This window comes from Lynx rufus, unplaced genomic scaffold (assembly GCF_022079265.1).
Source record: "Lynx rufus isolate CCGP_SWC_20201006 ecotype Redwood Valley unplaced genomic scaffold, mLynRuf1.p SCAF_15, whole genome shotgun sequence".
In the NCBI taxonomy this organism is placed as follows: domain Eukaryota; kingdom Metazoa; phylum Chordata; class Mammalia; order Carnivora; family Felidae; genus Lynx; species Lynx rufus.
The window spans coordinates 43985247-44009957 of record NW_025814829.1 but is presented as its reverse complement, the minus strand read 5'-3'; positions in this window follow the sequence as shown (position 1 = coordinate 44009957).

Below are 24711 nucleotides of genomic sequence, written 5' to 3'. Positions count from 1 at the left end.
TGGCTCAGTCAGTTTCATCCGACTTCAGCTCAGATCACGATTTCACAGTTCGTGGGTTCGAGCCCCGCGTCTGGCTCTGTGCTGACAGCTCAGAGCCTGGAGGCTGCTTCGGATTCTGTGTCTCCCTCTCTCTCTCTGTACCTCCCTCGCTCACGCTGTCTCTGTCTCTCAAAAATAAATAAACATTAAAAAAATGTTTTAATAAAATAAAGTGTATTTTTAAGTTTGAGCAAATACAAATATTCTATTATTGAATATCAAGGAATAAAACTCACATTTGTATTACTTTTTACTATGAAGCATGAGACTCCAAAGAAATTTCACACTTGCAGTAGGACAAATAGACACATGCATGCACGCTCACACATTTCCATGCACATGCCCTGTACCCCCAGATCGCTCCCTGCCATTTACTGGAAACGTTTGAGAGACACATTCTGAACAAGAACAGACATCCAGACACACACTGATGAGCTGGAAAGAATCTCTAGAAAGCATCCATCCCTGCAGGTGAAGCAGTATCCAAGCCAGGGAGACTCGGGCCAAGTCCTCACTCACAGCGCAGACCCTTGGCCCCCCCCAAGCTCCATGGCTGGATTCAGATTCTCTACCACGTAAGACTCTATAGGGTGCCCAGGAGTTCTGCGACTCTCTCGGTTTACCTGGGGCAGGAAGAGTTGGCTTTCCAATGAAGGTGGGTCCTCAGGCTCCTTATGGAAACACACCCCAATATTTTAGAGTCAAGATGCCCTTCCTGATGTAGAACACACATGTGTGATTCAAACTCTCCTTTGAACTCTTTGAACCAGGGAAAGCAGTCATGCCGCTCAGCCCCCTTCTCCTCTCCAGGTTACACAGCCCCAGTCCCACTGATGTTTCCTGATTAAATTTCCTTCCCTCAATCATTTTGAGTAGCAAAGGCCCAGCGGAAAGAAAATAGGAATTGAAATTTGGATTTAGGTTTAATTATGCCAGTTCCCAGCCATGTGTCTCAGGGGGGGAAAAATCACTGATTATCTATGAGACCCAGTTTCCTCATCTTTAAAATGAAGTCTAGAAAGTACATCACAGGGCTGTAATGTGCATGAAATGAAATGAACTATGGACAGACACCAAAGTGATTGTTAAAGGGGGAAGTGGGTTTTCAAAAAATCTTTGCCGTTCCCCTTTCCAGGTTCCTTACATTTGTTAAAGGTGTGACATGCCATGCTTGTGACTATGGTGCAGTCAAGAGCCCAGGCTTTGTGGTCAGAGTTGGGTTTGAGTCCCAAAACCTCCATGACTCGCTGGAAGACGTCAAGCCAATTACTTAACCTCTCAGGCTAAGCATCCTCATTTGTTAAATGATTGCATAATAATAGATATCTTCACAAGGTTGTGGCGGACTAAATGAGATAATGTATAGCCCATTGTATGTCATAGGTGTTCAATTAATATTTGATGAATAAATACATGCATGATCTAGGAAAAGCACTTAGCGCAGCACCTACATGTATGAAGCGTTCAACAAATGCTTGTTGTTAATGTCATTGTTTCAGAGAGCACAGCAGTAGAGTTAGTCTCTACGCTCTTCAGGGTATATGTTCTTACTGAGTCTTCATTACTGCAGTTCATATTTAGTTTTTTATCTTAACTGTTCTTTATTATTGGCTTAGAATCGAATCTGAGACTATTGGTTTCTATTTGTATTCCTCCCTCTCTCTCTCACCGTAATTATCCATTACATTCATAACGTGTTTTCCCCAGAGATGCCCATCTTTGGTTCATTGTTTTCATTACCCAGTGGCATCAGTAGAGAGTCTGTTGGTTTGAGGAAAATAAAAGCAAAACCAGAAAGTGTAGGAGATTTCACCAAACTCACATAGTGTGAGCACGTCATCAAGTGGAGGAAAATCAACCACAGGACTTCTAGTCAAAGTTTTGCTCAGGGAAGCATACTGGTTAGAGGGCGCCTGGGTGGCTCAGTTGGTCAAGAATCCAACTCTTGATTTCGGCTCAGGTTATGATCTCATGGTTTGTGGGTTCGAGGCCCACATCTGCACTGAGAGCGCAGAGCCTCTGCTTGGGATTCTGTCTCTCCCTCCCTCTCTTCCCCTCCCCTGATCATTCTTGCTCATGCTCTCTCTCTAAATAAACAAATAAACATTTTTTAAATGAAAAGCATTCTGGTTAGGAACAGCCTTGTGACATATTTAACACAAAAATGCAATTATTCAGAAATCTATTCTATGGAAATACAATGATTACAATCTTCAAAGCTATCTATCCGTGTAAATAGGTTCATTCAACCTGTTATAGATATAGTCATAAAAATAAGAACTCAAAGATTAATTCCTGTATTTTCTCCTCGTCCCATTTGTTAGTCAGCAAAGGTGCATAACACTTTGCTGGTTCTCCTCCTCTGCCCACTGTTCCATGGACAGAAATAGCCTCTGCCTGTACAGAGCGTGAGTGCACACACGTATTTTGGTGGCGCTCATGTCCCTGTTCTCTCAGTTTGGAATAAGTGACTGCAGATATAGCAAAGATCCCCAGGAGTGCTGTTCTAATGCTCAATTTAGCACATCAGGGCAATTTCCAGAGGAGCCACTTATGATGCCAAAAAACAAAGTTCAAACTTCAGTTTCTGGAGGGCATTGAAGGGCATGTCAAGATGATGGAGAAGTTTCTTTTCTAAGCATAAATGTCTGCAGGTATCACAAGGGAGATGGCCAAAGTTCATTATTTTCTGGGAGGATCCCATAAATGAGCATTAGAGAGTCTTGGCATGCTGAGTAAATACTTACTGCCTTTCCCGACATTGTTTCTGTGATGTAGTTTCTGTACAAGCTTCCTGAGAATATTTCCTTTCTCACTAAAGATGCAAACACCATGACATTGACAGTATGACACCATGACCTTATGCTGGTCCCCGTGGCATTTGTTGAATGAATGATGTCATTAAATGAAACTGACTGGAGTATAAAGCCTTACCCCTAGAGTGAAAATAATTATTTCCATCATTCAACAAATAATATGTGAGACAAATACGAGTTCATTATTTATTGTAATAAAAATGCTTTCTCCCATATCAGCTGACTCTACATAGTTTCTCTAATAAAACAGAAGGACTAGGCCAAAGGAACCCAAAAGAGTCCCTGCTCCTATTTAATAACCAGGAAATGGGTGAGAAACTGAGTACATTAGCCTGGAAGTAGGGGAAGGAGAGCAAGAGAGAATGTGTTCCCCACAGAAGGAGGGATATTAAAATGGCTCCGAGACAAAGGAGGGCTTGTGTCTTCAGCATATCATCAGTGGGTTTTATGTGTCGTCTAGGTTGGAGCCTAGAATACAAAAATAAGTTGCTGAGGACTATGCCTGTGTCTTCCCAAAATTTGTATGTTAAAATCTAATCCCCAGTGAGATGGTATTAGGAGGTAGAGCCTTGGAGGTGATTAGGCCACAGGATAAAGCTCTCTTGAATGGGATTAGGATTCTTCTAGAAGAAGCCCCAGAGAGCTCCCTGGCCCCTTCTGCCATGTGAAGACACAGTGCACACAAAGACTCAGAGGACCCAGGTCGCCTATGAACCAGGAAACAGACCCTCACCGGACACTGAATCTGCCAGCACCTTGATCTTAGTTTTCCCAGCCTCCAAAACTCTGAGGAATAATTTCCCATTGTTCATAACCCACCCATATGTTTATAATCCACCGTCTAATGGTGGAGCAGACTAAGACAGCAGTGATACGAGCTGAGACTGAAGAGACTCTCTTAGCTGCCTCAGCCAGCCACATGGAGCAAAGTGTAGCCCCAGCTCTCCCCAATACCTAGACTGTCTGCACACAATATGGCGAACATGGGCTGTACCTGCCGAGCATCCTATCCTCTGGCTTCTGGTAATAAATCATCAGTTTTTCTGTGATGAACTTCCCTGCCTCTATCAGTTTATATAGCATGTATGGGACTGACCATATCCCTCTCTCTAACAATGAACAAAATTCATACCTAGATAGTAAGAGTCTCGCAGCTCCCTGGCTACAGTGATTAATTCAGCAATTAGCACATGCCCAGGGACACATCCAAGAAGCATCCTCCCCAAACTTACACTTGGACTATTGAGAAAGAAATGTGTTTCCCATTGAGTTGACTGAGATAATAGAATATCAGCTTAAAGCCACAGACAGCCATCTGTCCACCATTCATTCATTCAATAATAGTTTACTGAAGAACAGTTATGTGCCTCATGCTGTTGTAGGCATTAGGGATACAGAAATAAGACACAATTCTATTTCTTAGATTTCTACCGTCAACTGAAAAGGCAAATAAAGTAAATTAATCACTTTAATAAAATATGATAATTGTTACAAAAGTTATCATATGATCCGGGAAAGACAGCCAACTCAGGCAAGGCTTCCTGAGATACAAACACTCACGGAACCTTATTGGATAATTAGCACTTAACAGGGTGAATTGGGGCATGGGGGTGGTTCCAGAAGAGGAATCAGTAGGTACAAGGACATGGAGGGGATGTTCAGCTGGGCAGGCTCTGGTGACCCACCATATTCAATCGGACTAGAGGGTAATGCCTATTCAGGAAAATGGGAGAAAGGAGTCCGGATGGCCAAGCTGGGAATGAGTCATGAAGGTCTGGGATTTTTTGCTGAATACTATGAGGAGCATTTTTAAAAAATCACACAAGTCACAATGTAAAGAATGGTTTGGGGAGCGCCAGACTGAAGGCAGGGTGAGCCTTAAGAGGCAGTTGCCAACATCCTTCTTTTTAAAGTCCATGCAAGCCAAACTAAAGCGCTGGTGGAAAGGCATGTGTGAGCAGGGGTGGGTGTCAGATTCGAGAGAGAATGAGGAAGCAGAATAAATGAATTTTAGAGGTTAGTTGAATTTACACAGCTCTGGCTTGGTGATGTCCCTGATGAAGACTGAAATGTATTTAACTGGAAGAAGCAGGTTTTGTGTGGAAAGGAAAGTTGAGGTGGCCATGGCAAGTGGAGCTGCCTGCTGGACAATGTCCTCGAGGTGTCTCAGGCAGTGAATGAGTAAGGAGCTCCTGAGAGAAGTCTGCAGGAACTCACATTTGTGGTGGGTGAGATTTGTTTGTTTGTATGTTGCTTCTTTCCTAAAGATTTGTATGTGCTTTGATTTAGGTGTTATCAGCACCCAAGTCATAATTAAAATCATGGATATGGATGAGATTGTTGAGGAAGAGCACAGATTTCAAATAATAATAATAATAATAATAATAACTTAACGTAAAATCAGAGAAAAAGAAGTCCGTGTGGACTGAGAAGATATAAGTTAGAACAGCATCAAGAAAATCAAGGAAGGATGGCATGTCAAGAAAGAGGAAGAGGTAGGGGCGCCTGGGTGGCGCAGTCGGTTAAGCATCCGACTTCGGCTCAGGTCACGATCTCACTGTCCGTGAGTTCGAGCCCCGCATCAGGCTCTGGGCTGATGGCTCAGAGCCTGGAGCCTGTTTCTGATTCTGTGTCTCCCTCTCTCTCTGCCCCTCCCCCGTTCATGCTCTGTCTCTCTCTGTCCCAAAAATAAATAAACGTTGAAAAAAAATTTTTTTTTAAAAAGAAAGAGGAAGAGGTAAAGAGAAAAAATGCAGTAAGAGATCAAGTTCTATAAGAACTTGAAAGCATTCCCTGGATTCCATAGGGTGGGCAGAATGGTCTGAAAAGGGTAGACGGTGAGGAGAAACCCTGAGGGGTTGTTCACTGGGCTGATTGGTTGGATGGTTGGTATAAAATGGGAGACACTATAGTGGAAGGCCAATTAGACAAGAGACAGAAGAGATGGGGTAATAAAGGGAATGACTGATGGATGTGGTCCCCTAGGAGGCCAATGGGTATGGAGTTCATAGCCCAAGAGAAGGGATTACTCAGGGGTCAGGAAGTACACTTACGCCATTGAGGAGAGAGAGGGCAGTGAGGGACATAAGAATGACCATGTGGCTAATTTTGTGAGTGAGGCTAGGCAAAGCTGATGGGGGCGGGGGGGTGGGGGGAGTATGCATACTAATTATATCAAAGAAATTGATTTTTTAAAAAAAGAAATTGATGTTATCCATCATTCTATTAAAACATGTTAATGAAACTCCCACAATTTCCAAGGCCAAAACTGACTGAGCTGATGGTGATAGATTTCAGGAAGCCAAGGATGCACTGCATAGTCACCAATGGTGGATATTTTCTATTTTTTTCTTTCTTCTTTTTTTTAATGGCATTTCTTCTATTTTATTTGAAACCACAGCCTGGCTTATTTTTCACTCAGTTTAATTTCTTTCAAGCTGTAGCCTGTGAATCACACCTATTTCAAGCAGTTTTCGTTTTCCTTCGTGTCAGGCTTTTGTGTCTTTTCCCCCTCAAAGATCAGCAGCAGTTGAAAAGGTAACTGGTCCCGATCAATAACCATTTGAAAATAGAAACTCGGATATTTAAGATGAATCTGTATGGAATTGCTACCTTTAGGACTTCTTTCTTGGAAGCAACCTTTCCTCCTACCAATATCACATTGTAAGTGGGCCCATCCAGGAGGCCCCTTCAAGTTTCTATTACATAACAATCACAATCTGATAAAGCCTGGTTGGTGATAAGTGAGGCCTGTTTCATAAATAAAGGCCCTCCCAGCCCTGTTCCCAAATTAGATGTGGAGCAAATTTAAGGCCGTGTGAAAATCTGTTCAGCAAGGGAAAACTCACACTAGGTGAGGAATCAGTTACTGAAGAGGTTATCCTTTCCAGCCCACTCATTTTATAGTGCACAAACTGAAGCCCAGAGTGCCATATGGTTAATTGGGATCGAGGCCAGGACCCGATTCCAGGTCTCCTGACTCCCCACCCACTATTCTTTTGTCCTCTCCTAACATCTGTTTCTCCAGCTGGGCAGCAAACTCCACAGGGCCAGGAACCTCTTTCACATAGTTCACTTAGATATCCCCAGCAGAGAGGTGACAAGCAAAACTGTGTTAGTCAGTTAGCCACACTCAGGGTGGATCGCTGTTGGTCATCTGTGAGATATGCAGAGGTCATGCAGAGATAAACGTCAGAGTAAAAGGTCTCAACAGAACAGAAAGAAAAAAAAAATCACCAACCCATAAACACATGGTTTATGAACTCTGCAAATACCAGAGACTCTGGACACGCCTTCCAGGGTGGAAGCCTTGGGAACAGCAACTGTAGAGCCACTTCTTGCTAAGGGGTCCATGCCAGGGTTTCATTTGTCATTGGGTTGGCAGACACCCCACCCCAAGTCATCTATAGAGCTTGAGAACAGAAGTTTCCACATTGCGTCCAAGTCAGCCCTAACCAACCTGAATCCTCCTTAAAATATTTAACAGGCTCCCTTCTCTGCCCCAAACACTGTAACTGCTGAGGGCTCCTTCCATCTCCCCACAATCAAACCTGCCTAAAATTTTTATGCAAGTTGAATTCCCGTGTTCTCTTTGCACATTAGCAATGCATGCCATCCCACAGGGGACAGCCCCTGCGGCAGTATGCAGGCACTTTAAGGAGTTTGAAAGCAGCGTTAGCCACAGTTGAAGTTTGTCTTGTAAGACAAGACCCTGTGAGGTTCTTCATTTTGCTGAAAACCATGTGCCAGCTTGATGCCTTTCTACTCTGGTTGAGACCAAATGCTTCTCAAATGAATTTGCCAGAAGAGTCTCTCGTGGGAATTGTATTCCCCCTTAGCATTCTTCACTTTGAGTTTGGTTTGGTTAATGGTGAAAATAAGTACTTACATCTCTTGCCCCTAAACCAGGAGCGGCTGCTGTTGCTGCTTCTGCCATATCCCATCAAGACAGCCTGCTGTGACTCACAGCTGGCAGACAGTGTGAACTGATGCCACGTCAGCCGCCCAGAACCTTTCTGCTTCGGCAGCAGTTTCCCAGCGGAATGATTTTCTATGTAGATCCTGAGGCTGGAAACATGATCTGACCACCATATTGAGAAGGTCTTCGTAAAAGACGCCACTACCTGAAATCCGAGAAAGAAAGTGCACGTCCTCCTTCGTGCGTCTAAATATTAGGTTGACTTTCTAAACACTCGTGAAAGCGAGTTCATCACTGACAAAAAAAAATCAGGATTACAAACTGAAAAAGTAAAATTTAGAGACTTTGAATCAGTATTATAGAGTCTAGTTCGTTTAAACATCATGAGCTTGGAGTGAAGTGAATTTCATTTCAAAAAAATGAAAAAGTGAATGCTCATCAATAGGGAAATGGTTGAATATATTATGAAACACTTATGTCATGGTCTATTAGGATATCTCGTAACAAATAAGTTAGAGATACAGCAGTTGACTTGGAGGGTTTCTATGGCATTTTAACCAAGCAAAAAAAAGTATATATTATCCCATTTCGGGTTGTTATGACATCTTTGAGATGATATTATCCCATATGCTATCACTGAATCTCCCTTCCCGGGACCATATATATATATATATATATATATATATATATATATATATATAATTATAGGAGTATTTGCGTATCTGCATAGATAAAAGTATATAAAAGACACATACCGGGCAGTTAAAACATTTCCTTTGCTTGAGGGAGAGAATTTGCATGGGCAATGGATGAGGGCGCAAGTAACTTTTTGCAAGCCTTCACAATAAACAGCATTTGTTACATCCCATTCCTATAAAATTATCTGTATGCGAATGGTGTGTGTGCTTAAAGAGAAGCACATGTTAAGTTTACGGAAGTGTTCATTAGATGTCTCCAGGTGCTGGAATGCCATCTGACTTTGATTTTTATTCTCCATCATTTTATGTATGCTTCAACTTTTTTCAAGGAAACATTTTTATTTATGTAACAAAAAGAAACAATAAAGCTCTTTCTATTATGTAAAAATTATTGACAAGTGGTGACTTGCCTGGACTGTTATGCTTCTGAACCCCTGTGCTGAATCTTAAACAGATTTTATTTTTTCCTCTGTGTGTTCCCAAAACACTTCAGAATTCTAAAGATGTTCTCGGGCTTATGTGGAACAGACAAGCCATGCCAAAGAGAAATGTAAAACACTTTTCGAGCCCAGACCTCACACAGCCCTCCTGTCCTTGAGGTTGGCGTCAGAGGCGGGTCACTTCTTCACCCTTCTGTGATGTGCAGAGGAAAGACCCCACAGCAATGTTGCCAAGAGGGCAGTAATCCATCGTGTCTCAGATGGCGCCCGAGGGTGACCACAGATCACTTGGGGAAATGCCAATCGGGGAAAAGAGAGAAGTTGGAAGCCACCAACCAATCCCTACACTCCAGCAACAGAGCCTAAAATTGGGAAATTAGCTCTCATTGATCAGTGACCCAGTAACCAACACAATCTACATAATTAAAACACAGGAAAGGTCACTGTGTATTCCCTGACCACATTTTCTGAATTGAAATGAAGTGAGATAGATGAATACACTTGGACGTTAACTTATCTTAATTATGTAAACAACAAGATGGAAGTTTTTTTGAACTGGGGCAATCATAAAAAATTCACGACGTCCCATCACCATAAGGGCTGTGTATCAAGCAGATATGTGTATTAATCAGAAGGCATATATTGTATGTGTTTATTCATTACCCTGGAAGTGGGGAAGGTCCTGATTTTAAACTTAAATGAGGAAAAGGACTGATTAGGTAAAATTTCTGAATTACAGAACTGTCTTAAAAACAACTTTTTAAAAAGAAATGTTGTTCTTTTAGTTGAAAAACTACAAAAATAATCCAAAGTAAAGTCCAAAATTTTTTAATTCTAAAAGGATTTTTAATTCAACCCATCATTTTAGATAGAAACAGAGATTTGGAGAGGTTAAAAAAAACTTGCCCAAAGACATACAGGTAGAATTTAGGGCTTTGGCTCTCAGAGACCATCCCACAACATTGTGCTGTAAATATTAAGAATAGATCCTGCCTGGGTGGCTCAGTTGGTTAAGCGTCTGACTTTGGCTCAGATTCATGAGTTCAAGCCCCATGTCTGGAGCCTGCTTCAGATTCTGTGTCTCCCATTCTCACTCTACCCTTCCCCTGCTCACTCACTCTCTCTCTCTCTCTCTCTCTCTCTGTCTCTTTCCAAAATAAATAAACATTAAAAAAAGATTTTAAAAAAGGATAGATCCTGCCTAATTGACTTGTAATAACTGGAGAAGACACTCCTAATTATGTTCTTGCTTTGTATGCAAAGATCACCTCCTTAGATTTATGCAAAGAATAGTTAAATATGAACTGCATTTGCTATCTTGCCTGATGATTAGTTTACTCTCTTTCATCTTGATAGTAATCACTCAACTAGACAAAATGAAGGATACATATAAACGTCCACAAAAAGCAGAATGTAAATAAATGCCAAATGCGGAATGCCAGTAATAAATGTTATAACAGATCAGGAGAGGAAGAGGCAAATATGGTAATTTTGAAAAATTACCATGGTAAAAGTGATGGAAGAAAATATTCAAAATATAAGCCTTCTTACTTGAGAATACTTATACTATTCAGGCTGTTATTGACAATATTGGGCCTTAACTGACATGGGACTCACGACCCTGATCTGAAGACAATCTTGTAGTCTCATTTTCCCTTACTTAAAAAAGACACGTTTGGAAAATGTGCGAAAAGCATACATCCATATATTCATAAACCTGCATTTTGCTTAGCTCAGACATCTTGGAGAAATTGGGGAAGTTCTAGACTTACCTGTATGTAACTAAACAACTAATAAGAAGTGGAAAATGCAAAGATTGTTAGGCTCCCGAATACAGACCTTCTGGCTCTCATAGGCACATTCATTCAAATATCATCAGCAGATTGGAGGTATTGGCTCAGTTTGCTGAGCCAAAATTCATGGCCAAAAACAAGTACAAATGTTTCTCCTTGAAAGAATTACAAGCTCCACCCCTTCAACTAAATTACTTACAAACAGCAGACCAAAATTCTCATGTTGACCCACCAGAAGACTGAGTCAAGTGATGGAAAAGCATCTTGAATTCCCCAAGAGACACACAGGGCAAAAAGACTGAGCAGAGGTGGTATATCACAATGGTTATGTGTGTGGGCTCTGGGACCACACCACCAGGCTGGGGTCCTGGCTTGGCCATTCTCTGGATCCATTGATGTCAGAGAAATCACTGAATCTCCCTTCCCTCGACTTCAGTTTCTATACCTGTAAAACAGAGTTAATAGTAACTACCTCCAGGACTGTCGTGAAGAGTACAGTAGGACTTTGAAGAACATGGATGGGGGTTGCAGCAACCACTCCCCAGCCCCCCGTGTAGTCGAAAATCCCTGTGTAACTTTGGACTCCCCCAAAATACTTAACTACTAATAGCCTACCATTGACCAGAAACCTTACTGATAGCATAGTCAATTAACATGTACTCTGTATGGTATATGTATTGTATACTGTACTCTTACAATAAAGTAAGCGAGAAAAAGAAACTCATAAGGAAAATACATTTATAGTACTGTACTGTATTTATCTAAAAATCCACATACAAGTGAACTCATGCAGTTCAAACTCATGTTCAAGAGTCAACTGTAATTGAATCATTACAGGTAAAGCACTTAGAAGAGTGCTTCAGGCCATGGTTTATACCTGTACCCTAATGATATTTATTATTATTATTATTATTATTATTATTCCATGCCCTCTCCCTGTATGCCACTCTCCTTGTATCTCTACATGTTCACCAACCAAGAAGATCCTCTCCTCTTTACAAATAAGCAAACCAAAGCTCAGAGAGAGTGAGTAATGCACTTTAAACCTCACGGCTAGCAAGAGTCAAATCAGACTTGTATGATGGCTTGTATGGCTCAGTTGGTTGAGTGTCTGACTTCGGCTCAGGTCATGATCTCATAGTTCACGAGTTCGAGTCCCACATTGGGTTCACTGATCTCAGCACAGAGCCAGCTTTGGATCCTTTGTCTCATCTCTCTCTGCCTCTCCCCCACTCATGCTCTCTCTTGCTCTCTCACAAAACATAAAACATTAAAAAAAAAAATGCAACACAGACCTATCCCTTTGTTCATTCATTCATGCATTCATTCACTCATTCATTCACTGTCAGCTTACTGTGCACCAGGCACTGTACCTGGTGTTGGGGATTCAGATGCGAAGTAGGCAGACCAGAAGGGAACTGCCTTCATAAAGCCTGCGTGCTTGTGGGGGAGACAGATAAGCAAACAAAAATAAATCCATCATTTAATATCAGACTGTGGTAAGTGCTGTAAAGAAAATAAGAAGGAATCAGAGAATGGAGCGTCAGGGTGGAGGTGGGAGGCCTATTTTAGGTAGATGAGTCAGGGAATACTCCCTGAGAAGCTAAGATAAATCCAGGGAGGGGTGTTCTATGGAAAGATCCGGGGAAAAGTGTGGAAGGCACAGTGAACTGTAAGTGCAAATTACCTTGAGACAGGAACAAGGTCAGCCTAAAGAAAGAGTGAGAAGGCTGGATACTGGAGGGAGCTGGTTTGGAGACAGAAGGTGCAAAAGAGCCTCTTAAAAACAGGGAAGCGAATTAACTAGGGAAATGAGGGCAGGGTTGCCGGGCAGCACTGAGAGTCCACTTGAGCTCTGAGTTCATAAAATTAAGACCAGGAAGCCTGCTGTGTATTTTTATCCAGCCGCTTTTGGAGGTTTGGTGCTTGGATGCAGACATGAGCAGGTGAGTAGAGAGTGTTGTCAGATCTGGGGACTCACCAGGTAAAGGCAGGAGAGGGGAGAGGGGCAAGGGAGCCTGCTCCGTGGACTCAGGTGAGTGAGGTGGAAGGCAAGGCCCTTGAGGGCCATGATGGACAGTGACAAGGTACAGGGATGATGGCCTGTTGGACCTAGTGAAACCAAACAACGGCTGGAGTGGGGTTCTGGCGGGAGTGAGCCGGAAGTGAGAAGGTAGTGGCCACAGAGGGGTGCCAGAAATCGACAAGTATTAGTACAAGTGTTAATCATGAGGAACACAGCGTTACTGTTAGGCTAGTCGGCTGAGGTGGGAGAATGACCTGGGGAGCTATTAAAACATACACAAGCCTCCAATCCTCTCATTCAGGCTCCATGGGTTGGGAGGGTGGGGAAGGGTTAGAAGTGCCTGAGCTTTTTAAGTTTCCCAGGGGCACCTGGGTGGCTCAGTTGGCTGGGTATCCTACTCTTGATTTCAGCTCGGGCCATGATCTCATGGTTTGTGAGTTTGAGCCCCGTGTCAGAGGCTCTTCCCTGGTGGTACAGAGCCTGCTAAGGATTCTCTCTCTCCCTCTATCTCTCTGTCCCTCCCCCACTTGTGCACTCTCTTTCTCTCTCTAAATAAACGTTTAAACATAAAAGTTTCCCAAATAATTTTAGTTTTTAAAATGTTTGTTTATTTTTGAGAGAGAAAGACAGACAGAACACAAGCGGGTGAGAGGCAGAGAGAGAGGGAGACACAGAATCTGACACAGGCTCCAGACCGAGCTGTCTGCACAGAGCCTGACCCAGGGCTCCAACTCACGAGCCATGAGATCATGACCCGAGCCGAAGTCAGAGGCTTAACTGACTGAGCCACCCAGGTGCCCCACCCCAAATAATTTTAAAGTGCAGCCAGGGCTGGGACTGACCGATCTAATCAGGCCAACCAGCAAGAGTGAGGACAGGAGAGGTGAAAAGCCGGGACGTGAGCCAGCAGGGTCCTGGGCTGCACTGGAGGACTGACTGCTTGTCAGTGGCTGACCCAGCATGGGAGGTTTATGGAGAATGGATGGCCTGTCCTTCAGAGCTGCTGGGGAAGGGTCAGGGAGGAACAACGGGCTGAAAGTGGCCATGAGGAGCAAAGCAGACACCTACCCCGCCATCAGGCCCTGGGGCTCTTGCAGGGTATCTCCATCCTCAGGAGTGAGTCAGGTATCAGAGCAGAATGGTGTGGAGGACATTTAGAGAAGTGGCTGAGGACAGAGGGTGGGAGATAAAGTCAAATAAGGATAGGACAGCGCTGTGTGGAGGAGGAGGCCCAGGGGTGTTAAACTGAGGGAGTCACAAGAGTAATCACAAGGCATGATGGGATTAGTACCAAGGCCTTTCAGGGGAAGATGCGTAATTGATTGTAATTAAAGCCTCCCTTCTGTATTGTATTTAGACTCTAAGGCAGTGTGTTAGTTTCCTGAGGCTGCCATAACAAATTGTCACAAACTTGGTGGCTTAAAGTAACAGGAGTTTACGGGGCGCCTGGGTGGCTCGGTCGGTTAAGCGTCCGACTTCGGCTCAGGTCATGATCTCGCCGTCCGTGAGTTCAAGCCCCGTGTTGGGCTCTGTGCTGACAGCTCAGAGCCTGGAGCCTGTTTCGGATTCTGTGTCTCCCTCTCTCTCCGACCCTCCCCCGTTCATGCTGTCTCTCCCTGTCTCAAAAATAAATAAACGTTTAAAAAAAAAAATTAAAAAAAAAGTAACAGGAGTTTATTTTCTCATAGTTCTGAAGGCTGCAGTCTGAAATCAAGTTGTCAGCAGGGCCACGCACCCTCTGAAGACTCTAGGGGAGAATCTTTCCCTGCCTTTTCCCAGGTCCTGGTGGCTCCCTCCATCCCAGGCATCCTTTGGCTTGTGGCTGCATCAACCCAATTTCTGTGTCTGTCTTCACATGGCCATCCTCCTCTGTGCCCAAATCTCTCTCTACTTATTAGGGTGATAGTCATTGGATTAGGGCCATCCTAATCCAGTCTGACCTCATCTTAACTTGATTACATTTACAAAGACCCCAGCTCCAAATAAGGTCACGGTTGTGGGTACTGAAAGCTAGGATTTCAACATACCTTTTTGTTGGGGGAACACAACTCAACCCACAACCATTCGTGGGGTAATCTGTGGAGGTGATGTGACAGCCAGGGCACTGTTGTCACCCAAAGAATACAGGCATTTGGGACTGCTATTAAATCCACTGAAAGCCAGTCACTGCAGAAGAAGGCAAGCTATAGGCCTGCTTTAGAGACCTCAGTTCCAGGACAGGGAAAGGGAGGTCTCACCAGGCACATAGTGGGCTGTCCTCAATCCTGCCTAAGTGAGAAAACAAAGCTGACTTAGTGGAAACCTATCCTTACAGTGGATAAGCAATTCAAATCAACTTTGTGTTCATGGCAGGTCAGCAATATCTTGAACACATGAATAGCACATATTTGATGAGAAGCTACAAATTGACAAGATAATGAAAGCCTAAAAGATTTCCTACTCTCTCACCATTAGCATTAGGCAGTGAAACTGGAGAGATAAAGACAAAGAAAATAACCTCTATTGTGCTACAGAACTCAAATTTAGTAAGATGGGTAATATACTCTATCAATCAATTATCAGGGATTAAGTGCCTAGTATTGCAACATTGGCAAGAGAAAAATAAAAAGGCGCCATCCTGCAAAGAACCTACCCACCAGCTGAGGATTGAAAACACACATTAAAGACAAGGTATAGTTAACTGTTGAATTCTATAGTGTAGATAGAGTCAATAATACAGAAATCCAAAAATAGGAGAGATTAATGATTCCAAGATTACTCAAAATGGGCTTTCTGGAGTTTGATAAGTATTTCCTTGGGGCCTGTTCTGTGTACCACAGTCACTGAGCTGGGCCCGAAGCCTTCAACTTTCCCTCTATGAGATCATTAGCATCTGGGTTTTCCAGAGGAAGAAACCAAGGTCCACACACATAAAGTGACCTGCCTAAGGTCAGATGGCTTGAAGGTTTCCAAGCTAGGAATTGAACCCAAGTCTCTTATCCTCAAGTCCATGGCTTTTTGTACAGTGCCTTGAAGGGTGAGTAGGGTTTGGATAGGCAAGGAAAAACAAGGAGAGTGTTTTATGTGTGGGAAATAGGATTAATATTTTATTATTACATTTAGCTAATTGGCTCCTGAGAGCCAGCCTGTGTCCCCAGATGAGAGGCTGCTGTCAGTCCTCCAGCTCTTAAAATATCTGGGTCAGTGAGAAGAGGATCACAAGGTCTCCTTATGGTTATTTTTAACTTAAAAATAACCTTTAAAGAAAAGGAGAGGATAAAAATGAAAACATATCAGAAATTTTACAAGCTGAAGTCAAAAGGGAACTATTCAATGGGAACAGCTAGGTTACTGACCCTCACTTGGAAGCTGCAGCAAGGGGGTCCCTGGTGGACCACAGTGGTTCCTAACTCCATGAGAACCGAGAAAGGTGGCCTGAATCTACATCAGAAAGTGAGCCTAAGACGTGAGCAGAAACCGAAGACGGGAGACAAGGACGCGCGAGTGCTACTTCCCCACACCTGCCTTCAAAAAGACATCGCCCTTGATCCTTTCTTCAGAGAAGTAATGGAGAAAGAAACTCAGTAGACCTGGTCCAGCTTCCGCCACTGGCGTTTGCATATTGCAGAACAAAAGGAAAGGAAGAGGAATCTTTCAATCACCTGCAATGTGAAATTGGCACCGATTGACATGCGAATGCTGTTCTCAAGAGGAAAAAAAACATCCTGAGTATCGCTTTACTTTTTTTTTGAGACAAATGAGCAGTAATCCAAACCCCCTGCACAGCTTTCCCATCAACTCGAGATACCAGGAATGAAGAAACTGCAATTGCCAGAAAATATGTCTCCCAGGACCTCAAAAGGAGAGGTTCCTGCAAAGCGTTCCCACTGTGTCATGTGTCCAGAGCAGCAGATGAGAACAGCAAGATGGATGCTGTCCTACACTGGGTCCCCTGTCATATATAGGTCCTGAGACTAAGGAACTTATTCCCTAGTTGCATCTCTAACCCAAGGCCATGATCATAGCAAATGTTCACTAAATTGTTGAATGTCGTTGAAGGCTAAGCCTAATATATACAAATGCAACAGACGACTATGCAAATCCATGGCTCTCTAAGGGCTGAACTGTGTGCTATGGGAATTCCTACGAGAGTGAGATCAATCCGAGCTGGTTTCACAGAGGAAATGAGCCTTCAGCGGGCCCTGAATGGATATAACTTGCACAGAAAAGGAATGACGGTGCTTGGTGCAGAGAAATTCACAATGCACACCCGGTTCCCGCATTCACAGAGCTCATTATCTAGCAATCCATCTCCTTAGAGTAGAAGGTACTAATGGGTCATGACAGAGGCCGACATTTATTTAGGACCCATGAAGTGCCAGGCACTATGCTAAGTGCTTCACAAATATAACCTCATTTTGACCTCATTGCAACTCAAGGACAAGGGGGTTACTATTACCACAATTTTATGGACTAGAAGCAGAGCCCACAGCTAATTAGTGCCGAGGCCACAATTCAAATCGTTGGCTGTCTTGGCTAGTGGACCATTCTCCTTTCACTCTTCTCCATGGGACATGAGGTCAGGGGAAGTTGTACAGTGGGGTGCTTGGAAGCCTGGCAAAGCCGTTCATATTTGCTATGGAGGAAATAAAAAGCTATTTGTCATCAGTCCTCTCTTCCTGCTGTTCCTGGATGTCCTCTGGTGAGGTTGGATTCCTTAGGGATACACATCATATTCATAGTGTGTCCAGGCAAGACACATTCTTTCCCTCCAGATCTCCATTGGCTTTCCAGCATAGCAAACTGCAGTGGCCATCTTGAAAGGAAATTTCAGTCATATTTTTGTCTCTCCCTTAAATCCCAAACCTATAGATGCCATTAAGAAACCAATCCCAGGGGCGCCTGGGTGGCGCAGTCGGTTAAGCGTCCGACTTCAGCCAGGTCACGATCTCGCGGTCCGTGAGTTCGAGCCCCGCGTCAGGCTCTGGGCTGATGGCTCGGAGCCGGGAGCCTGTTTCCGATTCTGTGTCTCCCTCTCTCTCTGCCCCTCCCCCGTTCATGCTCTGTCTCTCTCTGTCCCAAAAATAAATAAAAAAAAAAAAAAAAAAAAGAAACCAATCCCAGGGCGGCACCTGGGTGACTCAGTCGGTTAAGTGTCCAACTTCGGCTCAGGTCACGATCTCCCAGTCCATGGGTTCGAGCCCTGCATCGGGCTCTGTGCTGACAGTTCAGAGCCTGGAGCCTGCTTCGGATTCTGTGTCTCCCTCTCTTTCTGCCCTCTTCTGCTCGTGCTCTGTCTCTGTCTCTCTCTCTCTCAAAAATAAATAAACATTAAAAAAAAAAAAAAAGAAAAAAGAAACCAATCCCCATGGTTTTTCCTCCTCCAGCCCTCTACCCCCCTTTTTTAGTTTTCCTAAGATCTGTGAGAACCCTTGAAGTTGCCCAGAGACCAGAATACCCCAGGTTTTGGGTGGCATCTCACCACCCAAAACATCCAAAGAAGAGAGATGCTTTCAAAGTTCTTATCTTTTTAAATAATGTTTGTTTGTTTGAGAGAGAGAGAGAGAGAGAGCGTGTTTGCGTGTGTGAGCAGGAGAGGGGCGGAGAGAGAATCCCAAGCAGCCTCCACATTCAGTGTGGAGCCCAACTCAGGGTGGATCCCATGACTGCAAGATCATGAGATCACAACCTGAGCTGATATCGAGAGTCAGATGCTAGGAGCACCTGGTGGTTCAGTCAGTTAAGCATCTCTCTGCCCCTCCCCCCCTTCATTCTCTCTCTCTCTCTCTCTCTCAAAATAAATAAACATTAAAAAGAGACAGAGAGAGAGTCGGACACTTAACTGACTGACCCAGGCACCCCTCTCCTTACCTCCTCACCTTTATTTCTCTACCTTTGCAAGGAAGAACAAGGGATGAAAGAAGAGATGTCTGCATTCTCTCTACCTCCCTCCCTAGAGGACCAGGGAGTGTCCCTATCCTCAGTGTTCTCCTTCATTTCTGAGCTGGCAAATATTGCTCCCCAGCAAGGCCAGGATCAGGAAGGACAAGGTGAAGGTCAACCCACCTAAAGGAAATAGAATTGGAAATGCAACAATAAAAGTGGCAATTCTCATGCCCCTACGGCTAATATGTTTACCAACTACAAAACACTGCCACAGACATCCCTTCAGTTGGATCTCTTACAATAGTGCAGCAGGTTTTAATGTTGATATTACCTTTTTTTCTTCTTTTTGCAGATGAGGAAATGGAGGTACATAAAAAAGAAGTGATTCCCGGGGCGCCTGGGTGGCTCAGTTGGTTAAGCGTCTGACTTCGGCTCAGGTCACAATCTCGCAGTTTGGGGGTTTGAGCCCCGCGAGCCCCGCATCAGGCTCTGTGCTGACAGCTCAGAGCCTGGAGCCTGCTTCAGATTCTGTGTCTCTCCATCTCTCAGCCCCTCCCCTGCTCATGCTCTATGTCTCTCTGTCTCTCAATAATAAATAAACGTTAAATAAATAAATAAATAAAAATAAATAAAGTAAATAAAAAGAAGTGATTCCCGAGAGTCACTTGCAGCCAGGCCCTCTGAGCTCAAATTCTGTGCTCTGTCCTCTCTGGCACATCCACTCGGGAATCTTGATCTGGACAAGGATGCCAGATGGAAACAGGAAAGCTTCATGGCCACTCTCCATGGTGCCATAGTCCAAAATTGGGGAGACTTACCCAAACTGTTTTTAATTTCATTTTATAATCTATGAATCTATCTTCCATAAATACATGTCTTTCTCTTATAATATTTGATTTTGGTCCTAGCAATCTTTGAGAGTAGTAAGTTCCATGTGCTTAGTATTCCTGTGCAAAGAAGTACTATTTTTACTTTGCCCTAAAGCTATTTCTTTAAAATGATAAAGTTGTCCCTAGTTCTTGTGCTCTGGGATTTAATACGTTCATATTTTTATCCTATGATTTTCATTATTTTACAAATTTCAATCATATTCCCCTCTCAGCCTGTGTCTTTCCAGAATGAAGAGCCCCAATTCTTTCATCATCCCTCACAAAAGAACCCCCTCTGCCCTCTGGATCAATTTAGGTGTCCTTCTTTAGACCTTGTCTGGTTCTGTATGTCTTTGAGGTACGTCGGATCATGGGGCTCCCATCGCTTTGTCCATTATTCCGTATAAAAGAGCACAATGACTTCAGCTACAATAGAGTGTAGAAATACTTGAGAGACACTTTTAAAAATCAAACAATTCCTTTGCTCCATATCAGCCCAGCAGATGCCAAAAAAATACACATTTTTGCTCCACTCTGAAATGAACTTGAACACACTGGTGCTAGACGACCTCATAATCTATTACGAAAATGACAATTAGAAAGTGCTTTCACACATTATCATACATTATCTCATTTGACCCTCACAGGAACCACGCAAGGTAGAAAAAACATATTATGATCTTCATTGTTTTACCTGAGAAAATTAAAAAGAGGAGTCTAGCCCAAGGCCGAACAGCTGGACTTAAGAGCCCCAGTCGCTGCTCCTCTACTGAGAGAATGGTGCTTTATTCCCTGTGCAATACAGCCTTCCTGATAACCTCTTGTGGTTCATGTGAAATCACCAAACTATCCCTGTCCAAGTCTCTCTGAGTGGTCCACAGAGCAGTCACGATATTCTACAGTCCTACAGAGAGGAAAGATGTTTACAGTCAGTCTAGACCCTCTTCCCTTCTCTCTCCGTGCTGTCTCTACAATCTCATCACAGGTACCAATGGTACCTCCATGCAAATGAGCCCAAATTCGTATCTCTAGGCCACACCTCTCTTCTGAGCATGAGACAGGTACAGAAAACTGCACAGCTCACATCTCCTGGATGTCTCAATATATGCACAACCTCACCTTCTAACCCCATCATATCCCCTGCCACTGCCACAACTCGGTTCTCTTCTGATGTTCCTCCTCTCAAATACCTATCCAGGAAGCTAGGAGACATCTTGACATTTCCCTCCCTCCCCCTCCACCAACCCTGCCTGTTTGTTCTTTTGCTTTTACCTCCCGCAGAGCTCTCTGTCCTGTCGATTTCTCTCCCTTCCCATCATCACCACCTTAGTCCCAGATACCCTCCTCTCCCATTGGGATTTTCATGGACTCCTCGTTGTTCTGTTCATCTCTAAAACTTTCTCCCCACTATAGCTAGGAGGATTCTTCCAAAAATGCTGTGCTGCTCATGCCGCCCCCACCCCACCCCTCCCTAGAGCACCTCATGGCATCCCATCCTTTTAAGGTAAGGGCACAAACCATACCTGGCCCACAGGTCTCCGCCTAATCTGGGCCTGTCTGCAGCCTCATGTTACAACACCTGCCTCCATTGCTCCCCCTCCAGCCCTACTCCTCTTCTCTCAGCCCCTCTCACTCACAGACTTTCATTTGCCATGGGGCCCTAGAACATTCCTCCCTTCCTTCCCGATTTAAAACCCTAGAATTCAATGTTCCAGAAGCCTCCGTCTTCAGCGTTTCAAGGATCTCTCCTCAGGGAAACCTTTCCTGACCTGCCTGAGTTAGATCCCCCCATTATACTTTATGCGACACTAATTTGGCATGGTTTTGTGGTTTTAATTCACGTCCATCTCCCCCGCTAAATTTGTAAACTTCTGCCCACCATCGTGTATATTCCCTGTGCTGTGCTGAGCTTGTCACACAGAGGCACAGCCACGTGTATCACATCAAGGTGAATAAATGAATAAGCCCACTAATCCTAGCCACTAGACCACCAGGGAGCGGTGCAGAATAAGCCCACTAATAAGGAAGTGGTTGCATATGATACATATCCTCATTTTGGAGCACTAAACAGCTGTTAAAAAGAACAAGATGAAAAAAAAAAAGAACGAGATGTCTATTTTACTAATATGGAATGATGTCTATGACATACTGATTAAAAACAGTACAATACAGAACAGTGTGCATACTATGATCAATTAAATCGTTTATATATTTTGACAGAGAGCATATGCGTGTGCATGAGCAGGGTGGGGGTGGCAGAGAGAGGGAGGGAGGGAGAGAATCCCAGGCAGGCCCCACACTCCAGCACAGAGCCCGTTGTGGGGCTCGAACTTACAAACTGGGAGATCATGGCCTGAGCTGAAACCAAGAGTCAGACACTTGACCGACTGAGCCACCCAGGTGCCCTGATGATCGGTTATTTTTAAAAACTATGTATGTCTTTATTTAAAAACAAAAACAAAAACAAAACCTCTGTGTGTATGCATCGTGTGTACGTGTTTAAAGGATCTACCAAAGCAGCACCAAACTGCTTACTGTGGTTTCCCTGGAGAAAGGGAGTAAGACAGGCAGGTTAGATGGGGCACCTGGGTGGCTCAGTTGGTTGAGCATCTGACTTCAGCTCAGGTCATGATCTCACAGTTCCTGACTTTAAGCCCCGCATCGGGCTCTGTGCTGACAGCTCAGAGCCTGGAACCTGCTTCGGATTCTGTGTCTCCCTCTCCCTCTGCCCCTCCCCTGCTCGCAATCTGTCTTTCTCTCTCTCTCTCTCTCTCAAAAATAAATAAGCATTAAAAAAAAAAAAAAGGCAGGTTAGAGAAAAATAGGATAACAACTTCTACTCATAAACTTTTTGCTGCTTTGATTTTTTTCAATGACTGTTTTGTGATCATTTTAACAACACCGTTTTTAAAATAACGAGGCAATTCACTGAAGTTTAAGAAACTATTTCTACATACAGCAAAAATTTTTTAAAAATAATCACCACTCTGTATAGGATTTCTCAACAATAGCAAAGTTCCAGAAGAAGGCATCCTTCCACCTCAGGGCTTCCATCTAGCAATAAGCTGTGACAAAGAAGCCAGGGGAAGAGAACAGTTAGACATGCCAGCATTTGTTTAATTTGGGCCTTCCCTTCCCATGACTTTTATAAACAATAAATATTTTGAAAACTCACTGCTCTTTGATTCACTTACACAATCCGAGAAGAAAAATGAAGTGGAAGAAATAATAGTGCAAATTTTTCTTCATTTAATTTTGTTGTTGTTGTTGAACACAAGTGATGACGTGAGGACACCTTTATTTCTCTTCGCTTGCTACGTAACAAATCTTTCGCGGTCTTTGCTACAGCTGCAGAGGAAGGAGTGGGGACAAATACCCTGATGATGTAGAGACAAGGTCATCCCATAGTTAATACTTCACTTGAGTTGTTGAGAGAAGTGTGTGCAGGTGGACAGACCCACAGCTGGTGAAAAAGAAGAGGTAGGTGTGTGGGAGCGATTTCTCCGGCAGCCAGCCGGCGGGGAAGAGCTGGGGAAAATCTTGAATATCGAATAAATACGGTCACTCGGAGCTGCATTGATTCTTTTTTCAGGCTAATGGTTCAGACACTGGGACGGCCAAACAGTGACTAAAATATGAGTCAAATGCTTTCAAATCAAATCATCCCAAAGAAGCAGGAACACGGCGAGCAGGGAGCAGGTCATTAGGGGTTCTAACCAATACTTATTCAACCTGAAGAAACTCGCTCTCTTTAATGACTGCCTCTTTCAATCTAAGTCATTTTGTCGCTAGTGAGCTGAGGGCAATCGATCTTTATTACTGGTGACACCTACTGATCAGCTCTGAACAGAAGGAAAGGTAGCTGGGTGTGCACACTTTTCCCAACTCTGCCAAGCAAGTCTTTGATTATCCCAAAGGGTGACAGGAAATTTTTTTAATTAGCCTCAAAGTTGGTGTCTTGATATTTTTGAAGACCAACTGTCATTTAAATACAAACTAGCTCAGGTTAAGAAGAAGTAAGGTTGGGAGCGCCTGGGTGGCTCAGTCAGTTGAGCGCCTGACTTGGGCTCAGGTTGTGATCTCTCGGTTTTGTGAGTTCTAGCCCCACATCGGGCTCGATGCTGTCAGCACAGAGCCTGCTTCAGATCCTCTGTCCTGCCCCCCCCCCGCCCCTCCCCTGCTTGCAGGAAGAGGTGCAGCATGGGCTCTGGCCCTCACAGAAGCACCACAAGGTCCCACAACAGACACAGGGGTGGCTTCCCTGACACCCGCCCCCCCACCTTCTGCTACTTTCTCGGTTTTCAATTCTTTCCCCAAATGTTCACTCCTGATTTTACAATTCAGTCCTTCCAAAAACCTTTTTAGGTGAGGAGATCCTGAGAAGATAGGTGTTTCCAAATGGCCTGAAGGACTTATCAGAAAACAAAGCCTCTTACTGCATTTATTGGAACAAATAAAAGTACTTATTCTCCTCAAGAATGAGTAAAAGTATCCCCAGCCCTGTGGTGTCAGGCGTCTGTTTTACCCCCACCCCACCACTCACTTTTTTGGGAATTATCACTCATGGAGTAGGACGAGTAGAGAACAACAAACAAATGTAGAGGACCTTGTCCCGCAGACCAGCCATGGGCAGAGACTGGAGCTCACATCAACCTAAGCTGGGCACTCAACTCACACTCTGCTCTCTTCTCTGCATGGATTCACTTAGATGTGAGGTAATATGTTGTGGGGCTTTTTGTGGGTTTTTTTTTTTTTTTACATTTTTTGTTGTAGTAAAACATACGTAACATAAAATTCATCATTGTAACCATTTTTACATGTACGGTTCGGTGACATTAAGTATATTCTTCATTGTTGGGCAACCATCACCACTATCTACCCCTCAAACGTTTTCATCTTCCCAAACTGAGACTCTGTACTCACTAAACAATAACCCCCCCAGTCTGTCCTCCCCCCAGCCCCTGGCAACCAGCATTCTACTTCCTATCTCTATGAATTTGACTACCCTCGGTACTTCCTAGGAGTGGAATCACACCATGTCTGTCCTCTTGTGACTGGCTTATGTCACTTAGCATAATGTCTTCAAGGTTCATCATGTGGCAGCATGGGTCGGAATTTCATTCCTTTTTAAGGCTGGATAATATTCCTGTTGTGTGTATACACCACATTTTTTCTACCCATTCATCTGTTGATGGACATTTGGTTTGTTTCCAGGGCTGGCGCATTCTTAACTTACTCCCACAATTT